This window comes from Poecilia formosa, unplaced genomic scaffold (genome assembly GCF_000485575.1).
Source record: "Poecilia formosa unplaced genomic scaffold, Poecilia_formosa-5.1.2 Scaffold19, whole genome shotgun sequence".
NCBI lineage: Eukaryota > Metazoa > Chordata > Actinopteri > Cyprinodontiformes > Poeciliidae > Poecilia > Poecilia formosa.
In genome coordinates this window covers 1714745-1735900 of record NW_006799958.1, presented here as the reverse complement: position 1 = coordinate 1735900, position 21156 = coordinate 1714745, and positions in this window count along the sequence as shown.

The following is a 21156-nucleotide window of genomic DNA, read 5'->3' as shown; positions in this document are numbered from 1 at the left end:
CATCCATCCATCCATCCATCCATCCATCCATCCATCCATCCATCCATCCATCCATCCATCCATCCATCCATCCATCCATCCATCCATCCATCCCACTGTTGCTTCCACAAGAATGTCACATGTTAACATATTTAATATGTGATCAAATGTTTAGTTTAGCTGTGCACTTATGCTACTTAATGTGCTGAAATAGCCCATTTAATAATGTGTGTTGTTTTTAAGAGCAGCGTTTGTGTTCGTGGTGCTCTGATGGGTCACATCTCTACAGCATGCTGCGTTGGGTCACAGTTAACCAGGCATCAACAGAATCTGAAACAAGACCCCCAACCTTTTCAGCAGACAGCTGGGGGTTTCAAATTTTGCAAATCAACCTCTTTATGTGCCACTTAGCTACTTTATATGTGGCACTGTGCATCACACAGCTGCCTTTCACTCACAATTATTAAACACAATAAGTAGAAATGTATCTGTGTCTAGCCAAGCTAAAAGTACATTTTTATGTTTCAATAAGGTAATGATCATTTTCTTCTACCTTTTTAAGCATCTTCACGAACTATAAATCATACTGTCATTTATATACTTGGCGTTAAACCGTGAATGTCCACACCGTCCCGTAAGGTTGATACCATCACACACTCAACACTTCCGTCTATGTTAACACACATTCATGCACCACTGCTTCAAAGGGATCAGCATGTGTCAGTAGGCAACAAGAGAGTAAATGCAGGAGTGTGTGTGTGTGTGTGTGGGAGTGTGTGCTTCTCAGTGCAAAATGGGTTTTCTATTGCTGATTTGCTCATGCTCAATTACCCAAATCCTCCTGGGCTTTAGAGAAAGTAAACACACATCAGCTGGGCTTGTTTTAGTCCAGTGTCTGACTGAAGCCTGGAAGTCAGGCATGCATGTTCGACAAATCTCTGGCACACACACACACACACACCCACACACTGTGGAGAAATATTCATAATCATGGCAATAGAACCTGTAGAAATCATTATTTTAGCTCTTGATTAAAAAGATTCATTAAATATCAACAGGATATTAGCCCAGACATAAAAGGCCTTAGATGTGATGTTTATTATCATCAGATTATAATATTCCCAGTGCTGCTAAAAAGTTAAGAAAAGCCTATCGCTGTGACACACGAGGCTTCCTTTGTTACCATGCCAAGGCCCTGCTTCCCCTGCAGCCCAAATCATCTGCCATCCTTCCTTCCTCTCTCCGTCTTCCTTTTTCCCCTAACAGGTATCGGGGTGTGCATGCAACACGCCGTCCTCTGGTTCTCATGCATGGTGTCTCTGGTGTACTTATTGATTCTTATGAATAGACTATTGATCTGAAGCTTGAGCCCATTAGACCCCTATTAGATCCCATCTAAAGTCAGTAATGAGACCAGAGCAATGTCCTTTGGTGAGACATGACAACTCTAAACAGTAAAATAAAGACGGACAAGAAGCTGAAGGGAAGAGGAGTGGCTGAGCTGTTTTTCTGGTTAGCCACCCATCATGTAAAGATGGCCGTTCTGAGCTAGTAAAGGCAGCACGGCGGGTGGCGTACTCGTCCATTTCTAACACAAAACAAGTCCTAACAAAAAAAAACAAAACAATGAGCTGCAAACTCATCGCCAGTTTTCCATAATATTGTTTGATTTATCATATATACCTGAAGAAACCTGTGTGCGAGAGATAGCCTTACAATCTATAAGGTTTGAAGAACGTTGCAAGTTAGAGTGGGCAGACATCAAGTCAAGCTGCTGGAGGCTGTCAGACCCCTACCAAAGACCGGAGGCTGACAAAGTATTAAAATATGAACTCCTTTTTATTCGTTTTCCCCCCTCCTAATAACTTGTTTCTTTTTTTCCAAGTTGTGCTGAATAAATATTACATACACATGAAAAGTTTTGATTTATCAGAGTTTCTATCTCTTTAAGCAGGATTGTGTGAACTTTGCATAGTGATTTTTACCTCTGAATGTTTAGTACTGTTAATATTGCTGAAGTCACAGATTTGTGTTTTGCAAAAAAAAAAGTTGCTAGTGATCAGTAATTGGCGAAGATCTGAACCCAAGACTTTCTTGAGGTAAAGCAACAGGTCCAAGTTCTTATCCTGCAAAATAAACTATGCTCTCTCAAAAAAATGATATGTGAGCATGAGGTAGATTCAGTCTTAAAAAAAGTGGCAATAGAAAAAAGGATAACATAAATATTTCTAACACTATGATTTATCCAAACATCACATCTCCTCCTCTGCTGCCCAGTTGTCCTCCTCCCTCTCTCTCTACTTTCGAGCTGCCCTGCGCGATTGTTCGTCTTCAGAGCATCCCCGTCCGCCATCCACGACTGCAGAATTCAGCGTTGGGATGCTTTCCGTTCTCTGGTGGAAAGGCTGCAATGACAACGTCTGCCATGTTTCACTCTGATCTCTCCATCAGCGTGAATAAGTGTAGCGCCACGCTCCCTCAGACTGTCACTCACTCCCTTTGGGGAGGCACACTCTGCCTTATTATCTGTGCCGGGATGGACGCCTTCAAATGGAAACGGCTGCAGATGGATGTAGATGCACGAGCGCACAAATACAAACACACGTGTTGTGTATGACACGCCTGTCTCTGTCATGTACACGCGTAGCGGCTTGCGCAGACACAATGTTGTGAAATGTCTTATTTAAATCTGTTCCACGTTGCGCACATACGTCCCCGTCACTTCACAGGACTTCAGATTGGTTTCCTGTAAGACTTATATTCATGTTAACCATCAACGTCAGTCATGAATAATGTCATGATTTAATACATGTATATTCCCTTTGATCTATTTTACCTGTATTCACTGTCGCTGGAGTATATTTAGGTACTCCATTTAGGCATTATGACTGGTTTGGTATGGACGAGGCACGAGTTAAATAAATTTAGAAGCTGGTAACAGAAAGTCCATCTACAACTTAAAACCACAGACTTTATGGCGTTGTAGTTTGCGGAGCGCTTTTAGTGCCGACTGTATTTGTTTTCTGCATGATCTCATCATGTAGAGGGAATTTGCGGAGGGATTTTGGAGTTTCCAGTTTGTTGAGGCTCATTTCTGCACAAATCCTCTGAGGTCCCTCATCAGTATTTCCATGTGGCTGAGGTCAAAACTTTGACTGGACCATTGCAACACATTGACTGTTGTTTTCTAGACATTCTGGTGTAGGTTTGCAGTTTTAATTGTGAATGTTGTCTTGTTTATGAGCCAAAATAAGTCAAGTTGTGGCTATATAGCAGATGGCCTCACACTGTACTCTGCAATAATTTGGGACGTTGAGGAATTTATTGCCTGCTAAGCGATCGTAGATCATCGTACCTCCACCACCATGGTTGAGAGCTGGTAAAATATGATTTTTGCTGATATTCTGTGTTTAATTTTCACCAAACATGTCTACTTCACTCTCACTTGCTCAAAACACGCCTAAAGAAAGTACAAGCTCTCCATTTAATGCAGCATCTTTGGGTGGATTGACTTGCTTTGTCTTTTAGATTTTCTTTGAGCATTGGATGATTTGACCTTGAGGTGAATTTGCTTGGAATATCCACTCTTGGGGATATTGACAGCTATTTCCAATAGCCTTACAACCCTTTGCAGATTGATAGGCAGCAAAAATAACTTCTTTAAAGGATTTTTTTTCGGCTTCTGGTCCAGCAAATGTCTAATTCATCAGCTTTTATAGAGCTGATGAAACTTACTGATGATCTGAAAATCAAAAACAGCATCTCTGTGCTCTTTCTCCTCTCCTGTGGTACCACATATGTTGTACTCAGATTTTTGAAGCCCAACGTCTTTACTTTGATTCGTTTAAATAAATGAAGATGCTGCTGACTCTTTTGCGTGTTTTGCAGTTATCGGTGAATTATTTTTGAACCTTTTCCTGCCTTTACATGTTAAAACCTTAAAACTGGAGCGTACCAACTGTACTTCAGTAAAAACAAGATCGGTCATGATAGCTCAGTACAACTCTAGTTAAAATGCTTGCAAAAAATGTTGATTTCATAAAGTTTTTGTGACAAAACGACAAAAAATATTTCGATCTAGCAGAAATACTTTTTGTCCTCAAAAGAGACACTCAGGTCGTTTAATTTTAAAGCCTGGTCTTGTGTGTGTGCATGTTTGCTCACGCAGATGTCATCCAGTGTGTGCAACTAGTTTTTATGAGCTGTAAAACTGCGTGCCGGTGCGAGCCGACCTGTAGTGCAGTCACTCATCTTTAACTGACTGCATCTGTTAGATCTCTCTGTCTCCCATGTCACATCAAAACTCTTCATTATCTCCTCCCCTGTCATTTGTATTCTGACTGCTCCTCTCTTTGCTATTAGCCCAACTCGATACGACCTCTCAATCTTACTCTGTTTGTCTCTCTGTCACTCGGCTCAATCTGTCATCAGCCGCTGAAGCAGCGTGACGATTTCTTAATTACTATTGTGTTTTAAAACAATCACTTTAACCGCAGACGTCTCATCAAGGCAGGAGAGACGGGGAGAGAAAGGGCACACTCTGACATAAAAAATTCTTTTTTTTTTTTTTTTAATGATTCGTCATTTGAAGAAGAAGACGACAGCAATTTGTAGTTTTAATATTCTTCCCCAGCCCTTCGGATGCCTTCAGGAACAAAGCATCTCCTAAATATAAGTGTAGTTTAGTCAGTCTGTAAGAGCAGCAGTAAGACTAATAACACTATTTTGCTTATTGCAATTAAATATATGTGCATAGGGGACCAAAAAGGATCTGAAGATGTATGTTGCAGTTCTTTTAGTTTAAGCAGTAATGTTGATGCCTGGATATTAGACTGTCCATCTTAATAGCAAGTTAAAGGGTGGGAATTAATCACACTGCTCTGCCAGTGGTTATTAATCAAAAAATAGAAGCATTTTGACCCATTCAGCTGTGCTTCACAACTACCCAACTAAACAGTGTCTATCTGTAGCTGCAGGCAATCTCCCTAATAATTTAGGTTTACAGATGGTGAAATGTAAAGTCTGGATAGTGCATTTTTGCAAGCCGGTCCTCGGAGGCCCACGCTGTTGCAGGCTGTGGTAACCGTAGCCGAGGCCCTGGCCTCTTAATTACAGCGCAAGTGAAAAAGGAAATAAGACTGACTTAAAACAGGAAGTTCATATTACTCTCTGAGCCTGGCTTTGTCAGCAGTGATCGCTCTCTCTTCGTTAGTGTGTTTTTTCACCGCGCCGAGAAGTTCACCCAGTGCCTGCACCTGTGGTCCGAGGGAGCCAGGTGTCTGGAGAATGGATGGGTTTCTTCATGCTCCATTTCGACTGTAGGCTCTGCTTAAGAGGAAGTCCTTGGACCTTTGGAAAGGAAGTCCATGCTGGTCCAAATTCACATACTTAAAAAAAAAAATTGACTTCAGGCAATCTACCTGTATGGAACCTTGCAAAAGCAGTGTGCGCCTTGAATTTTTCCACATTTTGACAAGTTGCAACAATAAACTTACATATTTGTAAGCAAAACGATCTAGCAAAATGTGATTATCCTGATTTACTGTGAGTATATATTCCAGCTGTTCTAAAAATGTTCTTGCAGTTATCTTTATGTAAACAGAACAAACCTTTGTATTTATAATTTCTGGTAGTAAGTCAGGCACATAACGGAGATGAATGACACAGCTGCTTTCTTGACCCACAAGGGGTTATATTTTGACTCCAAAAATGATCATATGGGACCCTGGAACATACTATTGACTATTATTAACATGCAGCTAAACATTTGGACACAACTGGCTTCATTTCCAATCTGAAAATGGAAAGAGAATGTCACGAACAGCACACAAACCTCCCTAGACGTGACTCTCCACCTCGGCTGGGAAAGACGATTACGGAAACTCTGGAAGAAGTTGCAGAGACCTGTAGTTCAGGCTGGAGAAACCATTTGTTGTCCACTCCTCAAATCCGACCGTCAGAGAAGAGTAGGAAGAGGAGAGTTACTGCTGAAAGCCAAGAGCTTTTCAAGCTTCACATTCAATACGGGGGGTTATGAATAGTTTATCAAGGCCCTTTCTAAGATGTTGATAGATATCAAAACAGGTGAAGTAACTGTATTCTATTTTTTTTTTCCTACCCAGCTCTTATTTTTTGGATGATAGTTTTAGGGGTGACACACGCTCCACCTCCCCACCGCTCTCAGCTCGCAGGATGGATGCCCTCCTCCCTCCCTCTCTCTCTCTCTCTGTCTCTCTCTCTCTCTCTCTCACTACCCTGCCTATGAAAAGAAAAGTGTGGTCGAGTGCAGCGAAGGTGATCGCCCTTTTGTTTAGTCTGAGCTCCATCACAAGCCCTGTCAGGCCCAACAGACGAGCAGACAGAGCAGTGACAGGCCCACTAATCTGACAGCTCCTCCACATCACAGAGCCATCACTTCAAAGTGGCGGGAGTGAGGCGCTGGCGGTGAGCGATTGACGCCACTTCTTTGCTCTGCCGTTTTCATTGGCATCTCTATAGCGCCTCTGACACGCTGCACGCCGGGAACCTTCACAGGGAGCGTTCAGGAGGAAACGAGGGGGGAAAACGGGAGTTAAGGGACTCCCCTTTGACTGGTAACCTTCCTGAAGGATGAGTGTGTGATACATCAGGAGTACATGACAGACTGTTTAGAAGGATTTGTGTTTTCCTGCTTGTGCCGTTGAAGGGGGTTTTGAAAGGGTGTGCAGGGGTCAAATAACCGACATCGCCTTCCTCTGAGTCACATTATTGGAGTCGTTTGCTTTAATGGCTGATGACGATCTGAAAGTCTTATCTTAAATTTCATCTAACTATTGTCCACACCTGCTTTATCCATAAAGGCCAGTCCATCACAGGGTGACACAGAGACACACACAGTCACAAAAGCTGGAGTACCTGGAAAAAAAACCCCAGGCATCCACATGGAGATCATGCAAACCAGAAATAGCCCAGGACTTTCTTGCTGTAAGTGTATTATAAACTAGGCTGCTTGTACAGTGGTATGCAGACAATTATGAAATGTGTTACTTATTGATGCTCTAGTAGACAACATAGGGAAAAAAAGATGTCAAGCTAAAAACTCAAACTATTCTATTCAGTTTTGCAAACATCATCAGATACATTTTATTGCTGTCTTGATAATTGACAGCATACATGCAAAAGAATAAATAAATAAAAATACACTGACAAAAAAGAAAATTGCAGACCTCTAATCTGAACTTCTTTTAAAAATATATTTTTATTTAGCAATTTGTGCAAAGCAGATTCGCTAACGTCAACACGGACCCCATGTGGTTGAAAAGTTGCTCTAGAGTCACAATTTGATCCACAAAATCTAGTCTACGGTGGTAAACTGAGGGTCGGGGTCTTTGCCCCACGGCTGATTTTGATTCTTGGCAGTAAGGGATTGCAAGTGTTGCTTCACTATCCCTAAACAAATGTTAGGGATATTGTACCATGCCATTATTGTGCATCCTGTCCATCTGTTTGTAAATTCATAACTTCCAAAAAAAAAAAAAAAAATGAAAACACCTGAAGACTTGTATGGCTTTTACCTCCGTTCTTGACTCTAAAGCATGTTGAGACGTGAGGTCACAAGCAGCGGTTATGTGAGATGTGTGTGGTGCTCCTTATCCAGATGGTTAGCCAGATGCAGGGCTGTCAGTTGTCTGACGGATCACCTACCGTACCTGCATGCAAAACCAAACGCATTAAAAACAGAATGGCATTCTTCAAAATATATATATATATTTTTTTATTTTAAAATCAGCTCTACTCTACTTTTCAGTAGAAACTATCCAACTGCAAAAATAGCGGTCGGGGAAATCCAAGAGTGTAAACACCTCTTTGCTTCTCCGCTTAATGTTGGAGTAATAAAGCGAATGTATATGTGAGTTTTGGGACTTCAATGAGGTAGTGGTCTCGCAGAGCTCTGAAGTGCCCCGAGTCCATCCAATAATGTAAAACAACACTAATTTGAGAGAGCTGCTTCATCTCTGCATGTTAATCAATAAACTCATTACCTCTGGTGCTTAGTGAAGGATTCCCCAATGCCTGCTCACTGATGTAGACGGAGAAAGAGAAGCAAAGAGGAAGGGAGACAGAGATGAGGGGGAGAGGTTGATTATAATTACAGATTTTAGCAGCCTGTGCCTGAGCATAACCTGCTCATTACCGTGAGTATGTGTGTGTTTTCTCTGTGTGTGTGTGTGTGTGTGTGTGTCGACCCTGTAGCCACAGAGCTCCCCAGTTCCTCTTTCTGCAGGAGAGCAAAGAACAGCCGACACAAGTGTCCCATTTAGAATATAAACATACAAAAACCTGTTATTTCAATTGACCTTCGTCACATCAAGCTGTCAATGATCTCAGCTCTGTACTCCTCACCGTTTGCTGCTCCTCTTCCTCCAAGGCGGACTGCATGGTAATGAACTTTTGGTTCGGAAGAGGTGAGAGCGAGGAGCGAAGCGGGGGAAATGATATGCCGGGGTATTTAGCCTCCCAGTGTTTCTGGCGTGGCTCAGACAGCCAGCAGCGCTTATGGAAATGGACGCAGCTCAGGGAGGCTTAGAGGCTGTTGCTGCCGAGTTTCCGTCCCTTTAAAAGTCCCAGCAGTTGGCGAGTCGGTGAAGCACGCGGATGGATTCGCATTTTCCTTTTAGCAAAACTATCTTCTGTGGTGTTTCTCTCATCGTTAAAGATGTGACTACTCCTCGTTTTGCTCGTCTTCACACAACTTGGATCTTTGTGTTAGAATTCGCACGTATGTGCTCAAGCACGTTGCCATTCGTCCGCGGTTGTAGGTCATTATATTAGCTGTTATTGCATTGTATCCACCAGGCATCCCCGGCCTGCTTCTGCCTTCGGATTACGAGATGAGAGGCGTTTCTGATTGACGGAGCCATCGGCTGTCACACCGCGCACCCATCAGCATAACTCCCCGAGCCGTCACTGTTTATCCACACACTCTGGAGGCATGTTGTGTGAAGGGCTGAAACCAATAATTATGAATTTAATAATAATAATAATAAAAAAAACTCTTCCTCTTTCTGTAGTCTATTGGAACTGTTGTCGTTTAAATCATAGCTGATTTAAACTGCGCTATTTTAGCATGACAGAAGCAACACTGAGTCGTTTTGCTTTTTTTCCCCCTGCTTTTTTGGAAGAAGTAGCGTCTCTAAAGGGCTGAGATGAAGGTGATCAGAAACCATAACGCCACAAACAGTTTTGGCTGTAAAAAAAAAAAGAAAGAAAGAAAAAAGAAAAACAGCGTTCCGCAAAGCTTGACTGCTATTTTTTTGTTTACCACTGTCAACGCGTGAATAAAAGGTGAGGTAAATGGAGGTAATGGAATGTATAGGTGGATATCAGCGCACTTTGAGGCTTAAACAACGCTCGGTGCTCTTTTTCTGAATCCATTAATATTCTGTTTAATACGGCTAAACGCGGCTAACTGGTTTCAACACTATTAGACAGTCTCTGGGCCGCCTGCGTCGGTGCTGCCAGCACATCCACAACATCAAATTACTGGATGGTGAGGTCGTAATGAACTGACAGGCAGTTTGCAGTCAGTTTAGATGTTCCTGTTTTTCCACCGAGCTGCATTAAGCCTGTAAGCATGCAACGTACAGTACGACTCAAATAAACTTCTTCTTCGGCTTGGCCTGGTCCAGGAACGTAGAAAACATGCAATAGGTTAAAAAAAAATCTTCTGCCATCAAGTTAAACTTTTTCATGTGTGTGTTTGAAACACTGACTTAGTTGACTTTAACGTTGTTGCATGTCATTAAAAACTGTTGCTTGTTGTCATGGACAGGATCATGGTTTTTTTTTTTTTTTACTGACTGTAAACCAGTCAGTAATGAAGAGGAAAAACCGAGGTTCCATGAAATTATTGAACTCAATTCAACTTTGAATAAATTGTAATGTTGTTTTATGTATTTAAACAGTTTAAAACCCCTTTAAAGGGACTGTTTGGACATCAGTGGATCAAAAAACCTAAATAAACCTTAGCTTTCTATGCTGATACTATTTTGCTACTTTCTTAGCTACCCTTTCACAAGAAATGTGTACTTGTACGAAAAATTTTATTTCATTCTCTTCTATAATCCGACACGGATATCACATCTGCTCTAAGGTGTTTACTCACTTCCATAAATATAAGAGGCTTCTGTGCTTTTGTCATCGGTTTAAGGTAAGAAACGGAAAATCCATTTTTGTTTTGTTTCTATAAGCTTAATAGCTGCATGAAGGTATACAGGTGAATGGGTTTTATGTGCAAATCAATCACACAACATAGCATGCCACAGTAATTTCAACCTGTTTCAGAGCTCTGTGAGCATATTTCAGTCAGAAAGAAGAACGATCAGACAAAATATTTACTTTTATTGATCATGCCGATGTGATCACATTGACGAGCTCAATCTTTATGTTGGATTTTTGTATGAGCAGCATGCTGGGACTTCAATAAAATAATGTTATAAAGCCTTCTGCTCATGCTTAAATGCACATTTTGGAGGTGTGTGCGCATGGAGACAAATTACTGCTTGGAAAATACAACCAAGTGCAAGGATTGGATTATAAATAAGTGAAAATGCATGCTAAGTCCAAAGTAAAACTTTTGGTGTGAAGCCCTTCAGTGATTTATAAACTTAAAGTCTATATTCTCTTAGATACATGACGCCATAATAAGGACTTTATAGCTGGAATGACGGATTCTACATTCCTATTTTTAGTGATCGATCATCATGAAAATGTTTTCTGGGATTTGGAAATTGTACTGCTAAGCTACCTGACGTTCATACTCCCTTTAGTGGAGCAAATATATGCTAAGATATTATGAATCAACTACATAGGACATTTCAGCAAGAAGTGGTTTACTGTGAGTGGTTTTCTGCTAAACCTCCTCTGTCCTTCTCATCTGCGTCCGTCCTCGACTGAGAGGCTTCTGGGCAGAGGAAGCTGGCACTGTGGGGACATCTGGACACAAGTGGGGAGCTTCCACACAGGCAAACTACAGGGACCACCGTGCCAGAGAAACAGGCCCCCAGATCTGACGCCAGTGTTATGGTAATGTGATTTGTTAATTCGGTGGCTCTGTTTGAGGGAAATCTGCCACCAACACCTGTCACAGTTTCCAAAGGCAAGGACACATATCTGCTGTGACACCGGTTTCATTAAATAAACCGAGCAGGTCCCCTGTAACAGCATTTGGTGAAAGGCACCATCAATTCTTATAGATTTAGATCACAGGAATTAGAGATGACACTGAGGAGCTGCATCCCACTGTTTCACAGATGCACTCAAGTAAATGTATAACTCTTCCTCTGCCTTTTTGCTATTTCTTTTTTCCTCTCTCCGAGCCATGCTGTTTGCCAATGTGAGCGTGGAGGGGTGTGTGAACTTGGCAAGTGCATTTTCATTCTGTCTCGCAGCCTCTCCCCCAGAAAAGATGGCGACTGATGTATTTTTCAGACACAGCTCCACAATCAAAGAGGCTCTTGTGGCCTTTCTGATGCGTCATGTAAATTTTATAAAGCGCGCGGCGGAGGAGAGTCGGAGAGAGCAACTGCGGCTCTGGAAAGCCTAACGTCTGTTTGCCTTTTCCTCTGACAGGCTGTCTTTGCTCCTGTCTGTCTTCCTTCCCCTCCACTTACTCGCTCTTTTGTGGATCAAGGCTGGTCAAGGAGCATCTCACCACAGGGCCCAATGTCAGACAGAGCGTGTAGACGTGCGTGGATGTCAGAGCTCCACCGGCTCTCAGGAAATGGAACGGGTGGTGGGGGGAGGAAGATACCAAAGCTCAGAACTGGTCACAACCGCACAGCCAAATGTTGAATTTGCATATTGCAAAAAATGTGACATTGCAGGGGAAATGTGTGTTTCGGTGTCTGTGTCGTGTTTCTTGAAGAAACTGTCTTGGACAGGAAGTGAAGGCCCGCACGTATTTTCCTCAACTGCAGTTCTGGCAGCTCTTCATCTTAATGTGTGCTTTTCTAATGATTCGATTGGCTTGATGAGCATATGCTCTGTGCTGCATCATAAACCTCAATTAGACTTGTTGTGATTTGAATGTCTGCGCGTGTTAGTTTAAGTGTGTCGACTCAAAGCAGAGTGAGAATAAATAATATGCAGCTTAGCAGTTTAACCTTTATTTTTGTGAAATACTAACAAAATTGTTTGTTTTTAGGTTTTATTGACAGTAGTAGTCATTATTTATTAGTAGGAACAGGAAATAGGCAGAGAGGGAAGGGGGAAACGAGCAGTGCCGGGAATTGAACCGGAGACAACTGCATTGAGGACAGCAAAGCCAGCAATGGCTACCGACAAAATATTAACAGTCATAAAGCACATAGCATGACTTGCAAAGGTATTATTACCCCTGAACTTGTTTCTCAATTTTTGCTTAGAGTTTTTGTTAAACATAAACATTACTTTGGTGAATTATAAGCAGACTGGATTCATCACATAGCACTTTTAATTCCCTTGGTAGGGAACCGGTTTGTTAAGTCTCCAAACTTTCATCTTTCAGAAGACAATTCTATCAACCTTCTCCTCCTTGTTAGACAAGTCTCCAGGTATTTATCACAGGGACACACATTTGAGTGAACTCCTGTAAGAGTTTCTTGTTGGTTGACCAAAGTTCTGTCTTCTGAGTGTTCAGCTTATTTTTTTATTGTTTTTTTTTTTTTGCCAAAGAATACTATAAAGAAGTTTTGCTTCTGTCAACTTTGAATCCAAACACGATTTAAAAAGCAAATGTAACATGGTTTTTCTTCGAAAACCGAGATTTGTTTATTTTCCAGCGAAGAGTTGACATTGCCAACAGACTGTAAGGTGTCACAGCTGTGGCTTAGCGCTGTCAGCTTCAGAGACACTTTACCTCCCAGTTTAACCAGTTAAACCGAGAGCCAACAGTTCATATCTGCACCACCTCGTGTTCTCAGCTGCCACGTCTCTCCCCGCCTGCCTGGCATGTTTACTGCTAAATATTGATAGACATCTGGAGTGCCACTCATCCCCCCTTCAAAACTTCAGCATCCCAGTGAAGTAGGCCCAGCCCTCTCGACAGCGTGTCAAGCGTGCGCACGCAGACACGCGTGTACTTGAAGGCACCTGCAGGGAGGCGTTTGGCATCGCTGGGATGCACAGCCTTGGGAACAAAATCAATCTGGTGGAGAAAAAAAAAATGGCCGGTGTCTCAAAGGCAGGCAACTCTGACTGTAATTGCATAAATATGCCTCCCTTTCACGATTAATACAGCAGCTGCATGGTGAAGTTGATGTTAGTAGGTAATATTTTCTATGTACACACAGAAAACTACAGCGGCATGTTCATCATTTTTCATGTTTCAACCACCAGTTTTGATGTATTTTAATTTGACTAAATGTGCTAAACCAACACAAAGTAGTGCATGCTTGTGAAATGGAAAGAAAAAGATGCACAGCGTTCAACTTGCTTTTTTCCAGTGAAAAAATTTAAATGTCTGTCATCAATGGTCAAAAGCAATCAGCTATCACATACAAACAACGCCGATATATATTACACTCAAAACGTACATGGATGTGTGCTCAGCTCTCTTGACTGTAACTGTGCTGTGAAGGCCTCAGTGGTGTGTTAAAGAACAGTAGGGGAGAAAAAAAACCCTTCAACATGAAGACCGAGGAGCTCACCATGGAAGGTCAGCGGTTGTTGAGAAAGATAAGGAAGAGTTAAGACATGCATCCAGCTTTAAGCTTGTAACTGCACTGTCTGAAAAATGTAAAGAGTGTGTCGGCACCAACCAGAGAAGCAGGAAACTGTGGTAACACTGGAGGAGATGCAAAAATCCACAGCTCAGCTTTTGACTCAAAAAAGTAATCCACTTCACAAATCTTGCTTTTACTAAGGAGTAGATAAAGACAACCATTGTTGGGAGAAAGTAAGAAGAAGGCTTTTTTGTCCTGTACATGGCCAAAAACAAGATGTGAACACACCTTGAACACACCATCCCCTTGGTGGTGGAATCATTACTATTTTGCCTAATTTATATTCCAAGTTGATAGGATACGTTGAAACTTGTGGTTGCAGCTTGTCAATCAGTTCACTGTGTATGAAACAATTTTGTAAGGCAAACATTGTAGCTATGTTTTTTTTTAATTTAACCTTTTATTTTTTTATTCCTTATTTTTTGTTTCTATCGGCAGATGCATTTACAGGTGTGGTGGGTTTACAGTTAGGAGGCTTTGTGCATTTATTTGTACAGACATGCCAGTTAAATCTAGTTTTCTTTTTTTTTTGTCAGCAAATGTGTGTGTGTGTGAGTTTGTTTGTAATACCTTGTGGGGACCATTTTTCTGACACATACTACGTTGTGGGGACCCCTGCTCCTGTGGGGACCGAAGCCTGGTCCCCACAAGGGGAAACACTGTTTTTGGGTCAGGGGTCAGATTTAGGGCTAAGATATGGATTGAGTTTTGTTTAGATTTAGGGTTAGGTATGTTAAGGGTTAGGTTTAGGAAAAGGGTAAGGTTCAGGCTGTAGAAATGAATGGAAGTCAATGGAAAGTCCCCACAATGATAGCCACACAAACATGTGTGTGTGTGTGTGTGTCCATGTGCATCATCATCATCAGACACATTGTGGCCATCAGCATTTGTGCACATGGGAGACTCTGAGACAATTCAGCCATGTTGGGAGCAGCAGTTTTTTTCTGCACGGTCCAAATCAAAGCGGGGACAGAAAGCAAAATGATGATCCCGGCAAGTTGAGCCGACGGGCTCTTTAAATCCACCGCAGACAACAGCGGCTCAGGCGGCGACCCTGCCCCACACCCTCTAATCGCCTCAAATGAAGTCGAGAAGGAAGCGCAGAGCAGCTCTCCTGTTCCGCAAGGTGCAGCAGCACTTGTTTGTGCAGAATGTCTGGCAATTAAAAATAATTGGGAAGCAGGTTTGCTCGGGAATCTTCCAAGAATGCCAGTTATGATCTAATGAAGCTTCATTAGCCATGCTGAAAGCTGAGAGCGCTGTATGACAACGGCAATTAGCCAGGATCATAGGCACACAAAAAAAAATCATTAAATTAAAAAAAAAAAAAAAAAAACGACCTCGGCCAAGATTAGCTTTTCACTTAATGACCAATTCATTAGCTAATTGATTTCTTATTAGTTACAGGCAGAGACGACTGTTTGGGGTGCTGGTGCTGGTAATTAACACAGCGTTTACGCCATTAGTCAATTGCCCGATTTTCCAGCGAAACAACTTTGGAGAGGAGCATCGCTAGAGGCTCAGGGGCCATTTGCTTTTTCTTCTCCAATTTTGTTGTCTCCTTTATGCTGGGATGAGAATCTGTTTCCAGCTTTGGACTTATTAATTATTACCTATTTACCACCTAGTCTTGGTTTGCATGTGTTTGTTGCCTGCAACTGTATGAGATGAGACGGGCAGATGAAGGTGAGAAGTGATGAAATAAGAGGAAAAAAAGATCAAGAATTGCTCCACGGACTTTCACTTTCTCGTATTCGATTTGACACTTTTCGGTTGCGCCTCTGTGCTGCGTTAACCTAACTATTAGGTGTGCCAGATTAATTGAGAGATGAATTAGATTAATTGTGGCCTGCAGCTTGTGAAGCCGCTGTGTTTTTTTTTTTTTCGGAGGGTCTTTTCACTTCCTTCAGCCATGAGTTAAAACAGACCAAGATGGACGGATGAGAAGTGGCAGGCACTCCCTGACTACTGGAGCTCACCGAGCTTTCAACTAACAGCCTATAATGACAGCAAACAGCAGAAATATACCACATTTCCAAAATTTAAATTAAGACAGATATGTACTATTTTTTTTAAATGAACTCTGCTTTTACTTCTCTTTGTACTTTTTAATTAGCTCATTTCTCTTCTAAGTATTTATTGCATTAACCACTGTGATACCCTATGTAGTGCTTTGGCAAAATAGTCATCCCTCTTGATTTTTCTTTTCACATTTTGTACACATAACAATAAACCCAAACGACAGCAGCCATTTTAAGAAGGCATATATACTTGATGTATGAATGTTACGCTACGGGCAGGTTATGGTTTACGTGATAACGGGGGAAGACATACTCAACAGATGACATGAGGACGATCACTGACACCCTCCACAAGCCGTATGTGAGGTTGTATTCACATGTTTATAGAAAATTGAGTGGAAGGATAAAAGTGTGCAACAGTAAGAAGAATAACCGTTTCCTTGAGAGAACTGCCAAGCAAAAAAATCCACTCAAGAATTTAGGGGAGATTGTCAACGACTAGACTGGAGCTGAAGTAAACGCCTCAAGGGCCACCATACGAATCCCACATATGGACTACAAATGTTTGTCTTTCTTCATGTCAATCCACCCCTCAACTAGAGCCAATGTCAGGAGTGTCTTCTCTTGGCCACGAAGAAAAAGAACTGGACTGTTACTAAGTGGTCCAAAGTCACTTATGTCTTCCTTCTGCTGGAAAGCGTTTTGGATTTTATTTTCCAGCAGGACTTGGCACCGGCTCATTCTACCAGACGTACCAAAAACTGGCGCAGTTACTGTGATGTTAATGTGCTTGATTGGACAACAAGCTAACCTGACCTGAACCCAATAATCTAGTAGTTCTGTCCAAGGAAGATAAGAAACATCATGCAAAAGACCTGCAGACCACAAATCTGGTGTTTGTGGAAGAGTGGCAACAACGGATGGACAATAATGCTAAGTGCTAAGATTTTTTTTTTAATGTCGTTTGTTGTAATTCAGCTCTGGCATCACAAGATGTGACCTATACTGATTGGTTTGTGTATTCTCACACCATTCTTTACTTTTTATTGGTTTTATTGCTTCTAGTGGCCTTTATTTGAAAGTGGGTAATGAGAGAGAGGGAAGGCATGCGGCAAAGGTCACCGGGTCAGAACTCGAACCTGCGACGGCCGCATCGAGGACTAAGGCTTCCTTCTGTGGGCTGTGCTCTCCCCCTGCGTCACCATAGCACCCTAATTTTTACTGGGTTTTTTTCCCCACAAAACTTGGTAGCACAAAAATTTGACATATTTCAGAAAAGGCAAACAAACAAACAAAAAGTGTTTTTGTTGGCGATAGTATAAAAAAAATTGCAACCACTTCACATGTCACACTGAGCGAGCAAAGTATTATTCTTTTTTACACACATAATTGTTTTCCGTATATACTAAGGATGACTGATTTCAAAATGAAAGTCATACATGTCTTTGTCCTAACTAATCAAAAATGTTCAATGTGTTCATTTTACTTGTTCTCCATAACTTCCATTTTTTGTAATTGACCTAAAAAAAATGCTTTTGGAGAGGCCCAAACTTTGAGCCAGAGCTAGAGTGTAAAGATTTAACATCAAAGAAGATTCATGTTTTAAAATGGCCCAGTCAAAGTCAACACCTCAACCTGATTTTAAAAATTCACATGCTGATAATTATAAAATAACTTGTCAGAAAGGGAATTGTGGAGTGGGCTTTTGACTTGCACTTATTTTCTTGTCTTTTCTCCCCCCCAAAAAATTCATAAAAATTTGTGTTAGTGACATGAAAAAATCAGAAAAATGTCAACACATAAAAAAAATACCTTTGCAGAGCACTGAATAACATTCTGACAGTTTGTTATAAATACATTTTAAAAACAAAATCTTTTTTGTGCTCAATCTTCTTCCTCCTTGTCCGCCTGCATCTGAATGCACAAAAGATCGCCCACCTTTCACCGCCGCCGAGACTTCTCCCATCCCGACCACGGAGCATTGACAAGCGCGCGTCTTGTCTGTCCACCACACATCCGAAATGTCAAAAACTGAGGCAGCGCGGCGATAAGTCAAAAATACTACATGCCAGTCTTCGCTGTGCTCCTTGTCTACATGTCATCTAGAACACGTCAAGCAGTGTTTAAAAATCAACAAGAGGGCGGACTGGAGTTTTGTCTGTAGTCGCTGGAGTTCTAGCCTCTGTCTCTTTGGAGGCGAGATGAAAGATTCAACGAGATGAGATGATAGACACGTCTGATGGAAGAGAGGCAGTGATTTGGCCCATCAAAGCCTTCCTTCAGCCAACAAACACAGCCTGCGGCGCATGCAGGATCAGTCCAAACGCTGAGCGCGCTCCTGCCCCTCTCCTGAACGGGAGACCCGGTGTTCACCAAGCCAGCTGTACTCAGAGATTCAGGGGAACAGAGTGTGTGGGGTGGGTGTGTGTGTGTGTGTGTGTGTGTGAGGATGTCCTAAACATTTTTTGACACATACATGTACACACACAGAGGAGTACGAACCACAGACATTTGGGGGCCCCGGTACACTTTCTTTATAACAAAACCACACACTGACCTCTTTACAGATAAGAGCTTTTTTTTTTGGTTCACCATATCTCACCTTTTCTGATTCTAAATCTCTGACATCTGTTCCCTATTTATCTCCAACTTTTCTTCCTCACCCTTTCTTCTTATCCCTCATGTCCACTCTTTGCCCCTCGGTCTCTCCGCCGTCTGTCAGATCTTCCGCTCTCCTAATTAATTCTAATGAAGCCATTTATCAAGGCCCGCTAGTCCTCTCCATGCCACAGCATAAATCACTTTCCGCTCACGATCCTGCTCCTCTTCCTGCTCCCTCTTTGCGCTCGCTGCTGCGCTGGGAGCCGAAAAAGTCTGCCTCTGCAGCTCTCCCTCTCTCCAGGCCGGGGCCTTAATTGTGTGATTGAGAAAGTGCAGCATCACTCCATTAAGGGCCGTCTGCCTCGGATGGCCACCCTCGGGCTGACACCAGAGGGACCCCTTATAGCCTGCTGTGGTGAGACACACACACACACACACACACACACACACACACACACACACACACACACACGCAAACAGGCGACTTAAAACGGACACTTATTGTAAATGGGCCTCATTGGTCTCTGCAGACGTTGTTAACATGTCTGTAGTAGCATGCTTTTTTTCCTCTCTCTCTCTCTCCCCCTGCCAAGAGGGAACTCGATCTATCTCCACATTCGCAAAATTAATTTTTCTTACGAGCTTGCGGCTGACCAGTGCTGCCTGGTCTGAGATTTATTTGCTCCCATGACGGTCATTTCAAATGGACAGAGAGGAAATATTTAACCGAGTTCACACTTGCTGCATCTTTGTTATATCTTACTGTGGCTTGCGAAAGTATTCACACCCCTTGGACTTTCTCACCTTGCATTGCTTTACAATCAGTTTGTTGCACTGGGTTTAAATTGATAGAATAGCACAAAGTAGGACGTAATTTTTAGAACGTGTTGAAATAAAAAATAGTGACGATTCTTTGACCTGCATCCGGTGAGATGTGCTTCTACCAGCTTTGCTCAGGCAAACACATTTTGACTCATTCTTAGCGACACACTGGATCGATCACATGTGTTAGTATCAATCTTGAAAAAGAAAAAAAAAACAAAACACATGGTTAGCTTTGATCAAAACATTCCTCTGGTTATATTTTAAGACGAACCTTCATCCGTCTCAAATCTTTTGCATCCTCTAACAGTTTTCCCCCTCCTGTATTTAAATCCGTCCATCTACTATCACAAGTCTCCAGTTCCCCACTGGAGAAAAAAAACACTTCCAGGTGCTGCCACCACCGTGTTTTAATGGTTAAAACATCGCTCTATGACATCTCCAAACCTTGGAACATTCTCACTTTCCCCCACCTGAGCTGCACGTTTCTGCCTCTCCTCCAGAGTTAGGAGGTTAGTGCTGTGCTTGCCCTGCCTCTTGGCCATGTCTTGTTAGGACAGTTGTTCTGCAGTTTTTCCATTTTAAGAGCTTGGGGTAATGTTTTCTCTCCTACACAACATTGTCAGTGACCTGTCTGATGTTTTCCTCTGTCTTTTCTTCGTTCGCTAGCGTTCTCTAACAAAACTCTGACTTCTTCACTTTTCGGATTCTTGCGTGCAAAAACTTTTCAAAGCTGTGTACTGTCTTCCTTCCACTTCACAATTATGCGCTACTTTGTGTTGGTGTGTTTTAGCCCAATAAAATACCCTGAAGTTTGTGGTTGTCATAGCGTGACAAAATATGAAAAACTGTAAGAAGCATTAAGACTTTCTCAAAGACACCGAGGTCTTCACTTTATGTTCCCAGATGCTCCCCTTTTTTGAAATATTTCCACTGGTGCACAGACAAGAAAAATTATGCGATTTAGGATTTTAAAGCACAATAAGTGAATTCCCTTCTTGGAATCTGAGGTCACTGAGCTGTGTCCCTTCCAAAGAGGGTGATGCAAACCTGATGCAACAGGATTGAACGTGTAAAAAAAAAGAAGAAAAAAAACCAGACATGTCTAAATAATGTATAAATGATACATCTTGTTAGCCTCGACTCACAGGTTCAGTTGCCGTCTTGCTCGCCAAATGATCAATGTCCTCCTATTATCCTCATGCACTCTCTCCAGTTCCATTCGCGGTCCTCTCCGCCTCTCCCCGGGTCTTTCATGTTGCCCTCTGGGAGCCAAACAAAACACGGTTTTCTACTGCAAATAAGGAGCTAAAACACCATATGATCAGTCATGCATTATTTCTGCGCTATCGATTCGCAAAAAGAGTTGCTGCAGTTCCCCCTGGAGTTTGACCACAAGCATAACCGATGCCGTTAAATAAACACATCCGTTTCTTTTTTTTTTTCTGATACTTTTGTGCAAAACGATTTCCGTTAATGAGTCGATTTAGCTAGAAAGTATGGGCTTGTTATTTAAAGAGCGGTGAGTGAGCACCATGTTTGATTTCTCAGCATTGTCTGTGGCTTCCTGTGGCTTCCCATGCAAATCTACAGCACATTTAAGGGTTTGCTGTCAATTTTATGCCTTCTCCTGCTGAAACTAGAGGCCTCAGTGCCCTGTGGGTAGAGAGCAGTTAGGGAACACACATGGAAAAAAAAATAACAATCCAAAATGGAGAAGCAGCATATTCCCAAAGCAGCCCAGCTAAGTGTGAGCTAATGTTCATCACACTGTTGTATTTTCATGTTGATTTTTTTTTTTTTTTTTTTTTTGCCCTGAAAGCCTTATTTAGATGGCAGACAAGGGTTTTGAACACACAACAGCCTGTAGTCTCTGTGGACCATACAGCCCTGCATAAAAAAAAAAAAGGATGCAAATGAAGGCAGCAGGCAATAAAACAACCATGAGTTCCTAACACCCGAAGACAAGGCAGAGGACTCTAATAAACACA